This window comes from Bactrocera dorsalis, chromosome 4 (genome assembly GCF_023373825.1).
Source record: "Bactrocera dorsalis isolate Fly_Bdor chromosome 4, ASM2337382v1, whole genome shotgun sequence".
In the NCBI taxonomy this organism is placed as follows: Eukaryota; Metazoa; Arthropoda; class Insecta; order Diptera; family Tephritidae; genus Bactrocera; species Bactrocera dorsalis.
The window spans coordinates 20387066-20400330 of NC_064306.1; the positions used below are offsets into that span (position 1 = coordinate 20387066).

Genomic DNA, 13265 nt, shown 5'->3' on the forward strand with positions numbered 1-13265 from the left:
ACCACATTTATTGTTCTGGCATACGCTTTTATGTTTAGTGCCTGTATCCATATTGGAGCTGCATATAGCATAACTGAACATATAGCTTTTGCGATTAGAAGTCGGCGGCTGGAGCGCACAAAGCCTCTATTTGCCATCATTCTTGATAAGGCGTTATAAATATTATTTGCTATGTTTGCTAAGTGCTGCTTGATTTATAGTTTGGAGTCCAATATCACCCCTAAGTACTTCAACTGTGGTTGTGAAGTAATTACGCACTCTCCTATAGTGAGAGTAATTTTTTCCTCAATTCCTGGTGCTTATGAGCAATGCCTCCGTTTTGTGCTCAACCAGTTCCAAACTCTTGGAAGAAAACCATTGGCGTAGACCATTTATGCATTCATTACATTTATGTTGTAGGTCATCAAGTTGTTTACCTACTGCTACCACTATAAGGCTGAGGAGGCTGTGGAATTCTAAGCACCCCATTATAAACTAGATTCCATAAGAGAGGGCCTAAAACAGATCCTTGTGGTACTCCGCTTGTAATAGGGTAGCTCTTGATGCCTTCGGTGGTGTCGTAGATCAGCTTTCTATTTTTAAAATAACTCATAACGATATTTATGAGGTACTGAGGGGCGTGTATTCCATATAGGGCTTCGAATATATTTTTCCATTTAGCAGAGTTGAATGCATTCTTCACATCCAGAGTGATCAGCCAACACAATATTTCTTTGTATCACCTTTCCATCTTTTGCCACTTGCTGCTCTTTTCGCAGGGTCGACAACTTCTTTCTGTGCATCTATAGTAGACCTCTGTTTTCTGAAACCGTATTGTCTTTCCGATAGTCCACCGGCTTCCTGGATTACAATCTCCAAGCGGTTTCTTATTATGCTTTCGTACACTTTGCCCATTGTGTCGAGCATACACAGAGGTTGATACGAAGAAGGTTCATCTGGTATTTTTTTTGGTTTTGGGATTAAAGCCAAACGCTGGACACTCCAGGGATCGGGGAGCATCCCTTCTTTTATGCATGCGTTGTACATTTTTGCAAAAAGCGTGGGCTTCGAAATTATTGCAACCTTTAGAGCTCTGTTTGGTATTCCGTCGATACCAGGCGCTTTGTTGTTTTTGATTTTTTTGGCTATGGCCAATAGTTCTTCTTCTGTAACCAGTGGGGGTGATTCAGCATCTTCGTTTCGTTGCTCAGCGTAGAGTAATCGGTTCGCGCGTCGGAAATAATGCCTCGACGACTTTCTTCATTAACGGAGCGCAGTTGGGTTGCTGCCGCTTATTTTTGAATTTGGACATACAGATTTTATAAGCAGTCCCCCAGCTTTGCTTCGGTTTATAGCTGCCTTTAAGAGCTTTTTGTGGCTTTTAAAAGCTTCTTTGAGACGGTTTTCGTTTTCGTCGCTTTCATTGCGTTGTAGGCGACGTCGAGCTAAGTGACAGAGCTTTCTCAGCGTGGCAATTTCTTCATTCCACCAGTATACAGGTCTTCGCTTATTGTGACCTTTCGTCCTTCGCATTGTAGCGTCGTCTGCTGCCACCAGTTCTTTTCGCAATGCGGTTACTAAGTGGACGGCGCCTTCGCCTGGTTCTATTGCTGCACTCCAAGCTGTCTCAAAAACGTCAGTATCAAAATCTGCTTGCTTCCAGCTTCTTTCTCGTGTAGTGTTATTACATGAGGGTACCTGGGCCGAGCGAACGAAACTTCTGCAATGATTGCCATGTGGTCGCTATATGTAAACATGTCTGACACCTCCCACTTAATGTGTCTGCTAAGTGCGTCATTTGCAAACATCAGGTCTATTATGGAGCCTTTAGTTCCTTTTTGATAGGTATTTTTGGTGCCACTATTAATAATTGTGAGGTTGGTTTGGCTCAGGAATTCTAGAACCAGGCGCCCACGATGGTTTGAACATCTGCTACCCCAAGCAGTAGACCATGCATTGAAGTCGCCTGCGACTATGATCGGTGATTTGCATCTACTTTCTAAAGATAACTCCAGGAGGAAGTCTTCAAATTCTCCAATGGATGCGCTGGGGCGGGCATAACAGCTTTCGAAATATATTCCTCCTATTTGCGCCCAAGTGAAACCATTGTTTGCTTCTCTGCAGAAAGATGTGAATGATTGTCCCTTGCAGGACCATATTGTGACTTTGCCACTTATACCTATGATCCAAGTACTTTCCGAACGTTGGCAATATTGCTCACTCAGCTACATCAATGTTGGTTTCTATTATGGTTTGTTGCAGCAGTGCTTGTACTGCGGCGCAGTGATTTAAGTTCAGCTGCAATATTGTCATTTTTTCGTTGTCTTTAGCAACTCCATGTACTTAGGGCAAGTCGTGCTCAAAACTGAGTGCTCCCCTTTGCACAGCATGCAATTTGGTGTGTTAGTGCATACTTTTGATACATGTCCCGGGCTTCCACAACGTATGTAAAGAGAGGACCTGTCGATAACACTGCTACATTTACGCGCCATGTGGCCTGGATGGAAACATCTGTAACAACGAGAAACAGGCGAGTGCTCCCGGAGGCGACAGATCGACCATCCGATCTTTACTTTGCCTATTTTAAGGGAGGTCTTAGCTTCTTGTAGCCGCAGGCATATCAGGGCTATTTGGGTTCCGCTTCTTGTCTTCCTTATATTCTTGATATTTGCTGGCCCTATATTCTGAAAACCACACTCCTTTTTTAATGCGGCGCAAATTTCTTCGGGAGGGATTATCTCGTCCAGGTCCTTGCACACTATAGTGACGTTATGTGTTTTTTGCTGTATTACAGCTATTTCTCCAATCACTCCCTCTAGAACACTCTCGAACGAGTCGGCTTTCTTGTCTGCTTGAGGTTTTAATTCTAGTAGCAGGTCTCCTTTGAGCGTTTTCCTAATGTGCCTTACGTTTGTGCCCAGTTCCTCAAGGCCACTATCGCACTTAATTTTCTTGAGAATGTCCGCATATGATCCTCCGTGCTTTTTGGTTATAATAATGGCGTCTGGTTTCGTACGAATTCTTTTTTCGACCGGCTTTTTCTTCTTTACCACGTCCACCCATTTCTCGGATGCGGGCTTATCGACAGAACTGTCATTCGGTACAACCTTACCGACTTCACTATATGACACCTGCGCTTTATCGCTCGCGTTTTTTAGGTTTTTTGGTTGGTGGTGTATGTTTTTCTCCGGGGATAGGGGATACTTGCGACGCTTTTCCTACCATGACTTTTTTCAGCGGTTTCTCTGGATTTTCAGCCTTGTCGTACAGGCTTGTTATGCAGCTTACAAGGTCTCTCATAGCTTGATTAATATGCCTTTGACCAGACATCATAGTTTCAAGCTCCTTGATTTTTGTGCCCAGTTCGTAAAAGATATTACCAGCTTCGCCGTTCTGCATTTGCTCAGATTTTCCGCATTTGTTTTGTTGCTCGATGTTTTCACAACTTTTTATGGGTCCTGCAGCGGTGGTCTCCTCATTTTTGCCTTTTAAAGGCGTTCTCAAAATCTTTGAATTCCTCCGAAAAGGATTCTCTGGTGTACCTCCCAAACTATTTTCAGAGGCCATATCTCTGCCAGAAAATAGTTGGGAACACCTGTCAATGGGTATGTTCAGTCCTTTGTCCTAAAACCTTATTTGCTTTTTTAGTGGTTGGCAATGCCGTAACCAAAGGCAAAGCGAAGAAGGAGAAACGAAAAAGGAGAAAACAGCTGATCGAACAAAACAAAACGGCAGATTAAATTAAGTGCACGGTTTGTTTCGCTGTTAAATGGGGAAATCTAATTTAAGTTTTATTTTGTGTAAATTTACCACGAAAAGGGGCAAGTAAGTAAAAAAATAAATTTTTTGATACAAATCAGATTTTACTTATCTATTTGCTAGGTTCAGTATCCAAATTGAAAGGTCCAGTCTCCCGGTAAGTCGTTACCTAAACTATGGCACTTTCACTAATTATAAGTATGGGATTTCACGAAATGTTCACGGACTACAAAAAAACCCGTCTACTCACTTCAAGCATAATACAAGTGTCGCTTAAACTGCCTACCTCGCAACGGTACTATCGCTGCATCTCACAACACGTGCGTTTATTAAAGTTGAAGAGGGAAGTAAGACGCATTTGCCGAGCGAAAAAGACAGAGACCGAAATGCGTGATTATGAAGAGCTTGATAAGCTGGGGCAATGCTCGAAAATACTAAAAAATGCGGCGATTAACAGAAGGTTTCACGACCGGACCGTACTCTTATATAACCCAAGAAGGTGATCTAGTAACCGATGCTCAGAGCATACTTAAATTATGGAGGGAACACTTCTCCAGCCTGCTGAATGGCAGTAAAAGTATAACGTAAGTTGAAGGCGAACTCGATTCCCTTATCGATGACGATAGAGCGGACGTTCCATTAACCAACCATGAATAAGTTCGAATAGCAATTACCCGTCTGAAGAACAACAAAGCGGCGGAGCCGATTAATTGCCGGCCAAACTATTTAAACACGCCGGCGAAGAACTGATAAGGAGCATGCATCGGCTTCTTTGTAAAATATGGTCGAATGAAAGCATGCCCAACGATTGGAATTTAAGTGTGCTATGCCCAATACATAAAAAGGGAGACCCCACAATCTGCGCCAACTGCCGTGGGATAAACCTTCTCAACATCGAGCGTATTGTGTGAAAGATTAAAGCACTCCATCAACAAACTGATTGGACCTTATCAGTGTGGCTTTAAATCTGGAAAATCAACAACCGACCATATATTCACCATGCGCCAAATCTTGGAAAACACCCGTGAAAAGAGAATCGACACGCACCACATTTTCGTCGATTTCAAAGTTGCTTTTGGCAGCACGAAAAGAAGTTGCCTTTATGCCGCGATGTCTGAATTTGGTATCCCCGCAAAACGAATACGGCTGTGTAAGCTGACGCTGAGCTGTACCAAATGGTCCGTCAGGATCGGGAAGGACCTCTCCGAGCCGTTCTATACCAAAATTGGTTTCAGACAAGGCAACTCGCTTTCGTGTGACTTTATCAATATACTTCTGGAGAAAATAATTTGAGCTGCAGAACTAAACCGAGATGGTACAATCTTCTATAAAAGTGTACAGCTGCTGGCGTATGCTGATGATATTGATATCATTGACCTTAACACCCTAGCCGTTAGTTATGCTTTCTCCAGAATGGATAAGGCAGCGAAATAAATGGGTCTGCTGGTGAACGAGGGCAAGACGAAATATCTCCTGTCATCAAACAAACAGTCGTCCCACTCGCGACTAGACACCCATGTCATTGTTGGCAGTCATTACCTAGAAGTGGTATATAATTTCGTCTATCTTGGAACCAGCATGAACACCAACAACCACATCAGCCACGAAATCCAACGCAAAATAACTCTTGCCAACAGTTGCTACTTCGGACTAAGTAGGCAATTGAGATGCAAAGTCCTCTCTCGACGAACAAAAACCAAACTCTATAAGTCACTCATAATTCCCGTCCTGCTATATGGTGCAGAGGCCTGGACGATGTCAACAACGGATGAGTCGACGATGCGAGTTATCGAGAGAAAAGTTCTGCAAAAGATTTATAGTCCTTTGCGCGATGGCCTCGGCGAATATCGCATTCGATGGAACGATGAGCTGTATGAGATATATGACGACGTTGACATAGTTCACCGAATTATAAGACAGCGGCTACGCTGGCTAAGTCATGTTGTGGCGCGATGTTGTTAACTCGGCTTTAAGCACGAAAGCGGTTCCTACGGCAGTAAAGAAGAAGAACTTATCTATTATCTCCGTCTTGAAAGGTTATTGTATACGAACTGTATTGCTGTATGTATTTCCGGTGAAGACTCCATATTGCTCATGGAAATACATCCTTGCAAGACGGATGTAAAAAATTGCACAAACACATTGAAACATTTCTAACTGTTTACCAACACTGTTACATATTGTGCAATTTTCGATTTAAGAAAGAGAAAAACTATCGCCTTTAAAGCTTATCGAAATATTAATATGTTAAAATAGAAAATTCGATACACAATTTTACAAGAAGAAAATTTAATAACCGAGTTGGGTAATACGCAATAGTTAGATAAATTTTGGTGTTTCAACAAGTATATTCATATTTGATGAATATTTTAATTACGAATAATTATTTTAATTATACCTACTGTAAAACACCTTCCTCGCGTCCACTCGTTATAATTGACAGTCAAACAATTAAAATAGGGGTATTCTCTTGCTCTTGCAAAACCCGGTGAACGGTGTGAGAATTGCAGATTTACAACGGCACAACAACAAACACACGCAGAAAAATATTTGCAAGGGCTGTAAAATATGTCAGACCAAAACCCATGTTTATTTGCGTGCAATGTCACACAAAAATATAATTGCAGCCCTGTTTTAGTAGCCATTTTACATAAAGTCATATTTTGACGTTAAATTGTTGAGGAAGGTAAATTTTAATTAGATTTTATAATTTCTCTTTAAATTATAAAGATTTGTTACATTTTTTTTTGTTAAAAATGTAAGCAGAAGGTGCGCCAATTCACAATAGCCATGCACAATAGTCATTTACAATAAATTTAACGAATCAGCCGTTCATATATCACTAGATTCTGTAATGGGTGCTCTCGTGCCCTTGTATATTTCGGTATAGTATTTTTGCAATCTGCAATCTTGCAAAAGCAAGAGAATACCCCCAATAAAACTTTATTAAAATATATGAGAATATGACACTTTATGCATTTTTATAAAACGTTCTCAAACACTGCGTACTCGCTATTTTATACCATGTTCAGACCGAAAATTTAAAAGATTAGATTACATTTAAGCATTTCATAACCCAACAGTGTTCTCATTGCCGTTAGAAAGATCAAAAAACGGCTGTTATTGTCATTCAAGAATTCACATCGCTTAATATTTATCAGAAGAAAAGATTGTCATATAGTATTTTGAAATAAAAGCCGTCTTTTTTTTAACATTTTCCATATAATAGAAATAATGGATGCATTTTTTCATTTGTAAAGTCGATTTTCAGGTGAAATTAGATTCATTGCTTTAAAAAAAAATTGTTTCTTTACATTTTTTCCCTTTGTAATGTCTAAATCAGCTGTAACATAATGTAACAGATTTCCAGTGCTGACAAGTAGATTGCGTAAAATCAGAGATTTAGTGTGGATCAGTTTCAAATCATTTCAATGAAGTGATTTGGAACTGTGATATGCTGATTACAATGCTTACGACACGACACGACAGTACGACAGTGAACTGAAAATGGCGTTGTGCATCTTACTACATGAACATTCGTAAGAATGCAGCAACATAACAATGGCCGGCATGTACACAAGACAACGCAGTTGTCCATTTTGCATGTACACAATTTCGTTGTGACCGTACTAATACCTTATAGGAGAATATTGAAGTTAGCGAGAACGAAAAATGTCGGCCTACAGTCGTGTAGTCGTGTCGTCGTCAAAATAACAGTGTCCATAAAATGTGTGTATTTTAATATTTGACAGATGTCGTTTGTCGTCTGTCGTCGGTATTGTATTCAGCACTTCATTTTTGTATGGCGAAATCTTAATAAATTTTTAAGATCAGTGGGATAATCCATTCAACAGCCGAAATCGTGTGATTAGGTGTCGGTCTGAACATGGTATTATGTTGTTCACTCGCTGACGGTTGCTTTTTGACTGTGCCCTTTTGGTTTCTGCTACTTGCTTCATTTTATCTGACACTTTTTGGGCAACAGAATTGCCATCGCTTACACTATATATAGAAATTAAGGCGAATTTTTCTAAATAAAACGCTCTTTTTTGCAGATTAACTAGCCAAGAAAAAATTATTGAAGTAAAAAACTGGACATTGCTGGCCGTGATTTCACATGATATTTGCTTAAGGTTAGTCACACTTAGTACATAGATTGATAGGCAGATATTTAAATGAGGATTTCACCGCGACCTAGAGTCTATTGTGCCCTCTCCTAACTCACTTCGACTCAACTAGTCTAGGTGCTATTGAGGCGATGTGATCCCTATTGGGAAACAATTCTGCGTCTACAGACTATTAGCAGGTGTTCTGGAGTTTCAAACTCCAAATCGCAAACCGGAAATTTGCACAAGAAGCTAGGCCCATGTTAAATAAGTGCTTCTTGAGTTTGCAATGGCTAGTGTAGAAGGCGACCAGTAGCCAGAGTTTTCCCTTCGGAGATTGATTACGCATTTAAACCTTTTGAGGTTGTAACCATTCGTTAGCAACTTTGCATGACGCATGCCTGGGAATTGTTGCCAATGCTTCTCTCTACCCACTGTTTCATCATTACAGAGCAGCTCCTTTATGGTGTTGGGACCAACCGCTATGAAAGGTTCCAGTCCTACCACATTGGTGGATGCTACAGAGCGGGCTAGCTTATCAGCCAGTTCATTCCCGGCTATACCTCTGTGAACTGGAACCCAAATAAGGTGTAAATGGTTATATTCAGATAGACTATTAAGTCGTTCTATACACTCATGCACCAATAGTGATTTTATCTCGTACGAAGAGATCGCTTTGAGTGCCGCTTGGCTATCGCTTGCAAAAATGTGTGTCGATATGAATGCTAGCTCATACACAAACATACATATTAACGCTGCGGCAAGGGAAGCAGTGCCGATTGGCGATCGTTCGTTTGTGTTTTCGGCATAGCTCGGATTTTCTATCAACAACACAATGTTGTGACGCTTTATCGTCGCGTCAGTTCTTCGACACATTGACTCTTCGACACATTGACTCTTCGACAAAACGTAAGCTTCAGCCATTGGTTGCCCGTGTCAACGGAGATTTCGCATGTAGCAATAAGTGTACACATTTACATACAATGTTGTGTGTAGATAAATTTACAAATATTATACGTATGGTCTGTCATATTTGCTTACATGCACACACAATTACATACACACATATGTACGTAAATATGCGCGACCGCTTGGTTTTTTAATACGCCATCAAACATACTATAATGCCCAGCAAATAAATATATAACTTATTAAACCTACATTAATTAAATATTTAGGTAATAATGCATGCATGAATTTTTTATATATTTCCAAAGATGCTAAGGAATTCGTAATGAAATAGTTCAATTTGTACGTGCATGCTTGTGTGCTTTGACATAAAGTGTACAGAAAATATACATACATATAATAATACCCAACGATTGCCCTCCTCCCGCCCAACCGACGCGAGGGGCGCAATCCGCGAACGAGCGGAATTAGCCGAGTCATAAAAGGCAAGAGAGTTTTAAGCGTTGCGATCTTAAGCTGCTCAGCTACAGAAATAAAAATTTCAACAGCCAAAATTAAGAATTAAATTAGAATTTGTAATTTTAAAAGTAAGGGTCTAAACTGCCTGGCGAGTATGGATATAAATTATATGCAGAGTCGTTTGCGCATTGTAAATATGCGAATCTGTAAGCGTACATTCCTTAACATCGGAAATAGCATAACTTTTCTCATTTATCACTGAAAATGCTCAATTCTGCTATTTTCGTGTCCCCTGATGTTAAATGTGGTGGAACACGCTCATCCAAAACAGTAAGTATCCCAAAAGTGAAATATCCCTAATCCTTCTCTTTATTTTACGTTCTCTGCTACATATAGACTGCGTATCGCCCATATATTCCATAATAATAATAATATAGCGTGGTGATCGTAACCTCGGCCTGTATCGCCACGGCGACAATCATATCTACATATGTACATATGTACATAGGTATATGCCATTAATATCGTTCTTCCAAGAAGAATTTTAGTTGGAAAGAAACAACAATCCAAGAGAATGTACTACAAGATATGGAACAACAATAGATGCTGTATTTATTAGATATCTTGATAATGTGATGTCTAATACTTTTGTAACACATGTACTTCAGGTATCATGGACCAATTGTCACAGTAATACCGTCAGAGGCAACTTCGAATGTAACTATTACGGAAGCCACTGAATTGACGGGTTTTTAAACAAATATTTAGATACAATTTTGTATATAAAGAAGATAAATGTTTATTAAATAAATTATCTGTCATCATTTTCTGGAAAAAATGCATAATATTGTATTCTTTCATTGTGTACCATATTTACTTCCTGTCATAATCTGTACTTTTTAACCTATTACTTGTATAAAATAATTTCGATGTTTCACATCTGCCAGCTGTCAACAGACAGCTCACTTTTTTTTATTACCAACACTTTTAAAACTTTAACAATGTTTGATATCACTACAACTAGTTTCAAAAATTAACGAGCAGTTTGATTTGAATAACTTAAACACAAATTACATAGAACTTAATGGTAATATTCATACATATGTGGTATATAATTAATTCCTTTATATCTTATTTTCCAACTAAACTATGTGGATTTTTCGATATAATCGACTAGAGAGGCATGTGTTTAAAAGAAGATTTCTCGCCTCCTTGTTCATATGTACATTAAGACTTTTGTAGTGGGCATCTGCCTGACTCCTTATTTATATTTTTTTTTATTTATTATAGTCATCCTTATGTCTCGATGAATATCAGCATTTCTGCAGTACCAAGGAGCATAAACAATGCCTCTTAGCGCCTTGTTTAGAAAACGTTGTATAATATTAATACTGCTATCATTGGCACATTCCGCAGTTACGTACATATAACCGGTATTGATTATTTGTTCATAAAGAAGTAATTTGTTGTGTATGGAAAGGGCCTTCGCCTAATTAGCTATTTTATTTTCGACAGTTTCAGATTAAGTTCAATCCTTTTTATTTTAATATGCTCTTTCCAACGTCATTTAGCATCGAACGTGATGCCAAGATATGTATTTAGCTGTATTTGCATATGGTACGCAGACATCTAGAATTTTATGGGTTGATAAGTGATTCTTTTGTTTGTAAAATTTAATTGAACCGATTTGTCACCGTTTAGTTTTATTTTCCATTTTTTTGTCAAACTTACGACAGAGTTGATTGCATGTTGCAGGTTTCCCTCCTCCAGAGATTTTTCTATTTCTGATGTTATTCTGTGAATTTGTTCTATTGTTGATTGCTTGTTTCTAAAACCGAACTGATGCGATGGAATTAACGGCTTTTCGTCGATTATAGATTTTAATCTTAGGTAAATTAATTTTTCAAAAAGTTTTGAGATTTGTGGAAGTAGTGAAATCGGTCTATATGACGAGACTACGTGAGAATCCTCTCCTGGCTTAGGAACCATAACAGCTTAAGCAACTTTCCAAAGGCTTGGAAAATGTGTCAGACGGATTGCTGTATTGAAAAGATAGGTGAGCTTCCGTAAACATTTGTATGGTAACTGCTTTAACATTTCAGCTGTATTTAATTCGAATCCAGCTGCTTTCTTAACTATAAGCTTTTTAATTTCATTATCCTCGTTTGAACGAAAGGTTTCAGCTAGGTGTTTTGCAAATGCATTAGTTTTATTACAATCACTTTTAGCCCATGTATTGAAAGTAATGTTATTACCTTTTTGGTAATGCTATCCCTAGGGAGAAAAGGCAGTGGTATGACGCCACTTAGCTCTTCCATCCGTTGGGAAGAGATTACCTTTCCTTTGCCAGTCCCCTCTGCTGTCATTTGGAGCAGAGCGTGTTTGGCGACTTGACCAATTACTAGGTGTAGCGGGGTGAGTTCCAGCAAGATTTCAAGTGCCGCTGTCAGACATGTGCGCATAGCTCCCGTCATACAGACACAGGCTAGTCTCTGCAGCTTCTATAGTTGAAGTCCTACCGGCGACTGCGATGCTTTCGGAGCCCAAGCCATCGCTCCATAAGTGATAATTGATCGGACTACCATAGTGTACAACCATCTGATAATCCTTGGTTTACATCCCCAGGATTTACCAGCCAGTCGATTGCACACCATCAGTGCCTTTGTGGCTTTGACATGCTGCTTCCCTGACCTCTACTCTGTGGACCCATGGCTTATGTATTAACAGGACACCCGGGTTGTTTGCCGAGAACCTGCTCGCGATTACAGCGGATTCCGACGCCGCGTGATGCAGGTTCACCTGGGAACCTTCCATACCTGCGAGTATTATAGGATCGGTTCAATGAGGAAACTGGTCCTCATCTGCCCCGTCCCTCGCATTACCAACTAGGTCCTGAAGTCCCTCTAGAAGCTCTTGCGTAGAGGGTAGCACCTCGTCTTCCACCGTCGGAGAGACTTCCGCTGTGGTCTCCGCAGTTGCAACCTGCTTGGCCAAACTGGTACTGGGACGAGTGGCATCCTCGTCTACCTGCATCTTCTCGCCTTCCTTATCGATAGCTTTCGGCTTGTAGGGCCTCATGACTACCGTGCTAAACCGATAGCTCAGACGGAAGCCCTCATTATGGATGAATTTGTATTACTCGTCGGCCACACACAAATTAAACCTCCACCCGGAACCCTCCAATTTGCTGTCGACCACTCGCTTGGGCTTTCCCAGCCCACTAACTTGGGAGCGATCTCCCGTAGCCAGTTGACGCTAGCTTCATCTTTGCAGCCGACCTGCATGAACCCACCCTTGAAGTAAACCCCATGGAAGGCTACGCTGACCTCATATCCTCTTCCATGAGGAGATCTTGCAAGGCGGTAAGCTCCTCAGCTCCAAGAGTCTCCGTCGGGTAGTTCAGAGGCAGCACAGCCATCCGTATGCTTTTCAATGCATCCGCATATCCGCGCTGTCCCTCAGCTGCCCGAGAATAATTCTCCGAGCACCGCTGCTCCTCTTTCAGTCTTCCTCTTCCTTCTGCCAGCGCCTCGTGTTGCGCAATTTCGTTGCGACTCCCCTGAGCTGGTCCTGCTTTGGGGAGTTGCGGAGGGATACGCAGTGTTATTCGCAGGTGCAGTAGATGTCGCCTGCTGATCGCCGCTGCATGAGGGCATGTCATCATCCTCTAGGAAACTATGGTCTTTGCTTGGTTCCGGCTACGTTTTTGTATATGTTTTTATTGTCCATCTTGTTCGTACGAGCCATGGCTCAACGAGGTGAGCTGTCGGGTCTATGTGTGTTAAGGGGAACTCAAAGGTCCACCGCGTCAGATCCCTATTACGCGGTAAGGCCACCGTTACATCCCAATTCTGGCCGGTGTTGGGAAGGCTCTGTTAGAATACAGCCGAATTTACCCCCTGGCTGCAAATCATCCAATAGGCACAGGAGCCGCATAACACCCTGGATTAGGAGGTAGCTCTTGATTGCTGCACTCATGCGGCACCCGACATCCTGCTGGGGCAGTGCCCAATCAACACCACCCAACTGGCAAGATGCCTACAATTCGCAGAG

General features: G+C 40.9%; 1 protein-coding gene across 1 annotated transcript in view; it reads right to left on the reverse strand.

The window, feature by feature from the left end:
• LOC105233047 (small conductance calcium-activated potassium channel protein) overlaps nucleotides 1-13265 on the reverse strand; it is a 334439-nt gene that overhangs the window by 106208 nt on the left and 214966 nt on the right. The window lies entirely within an intron of this gene.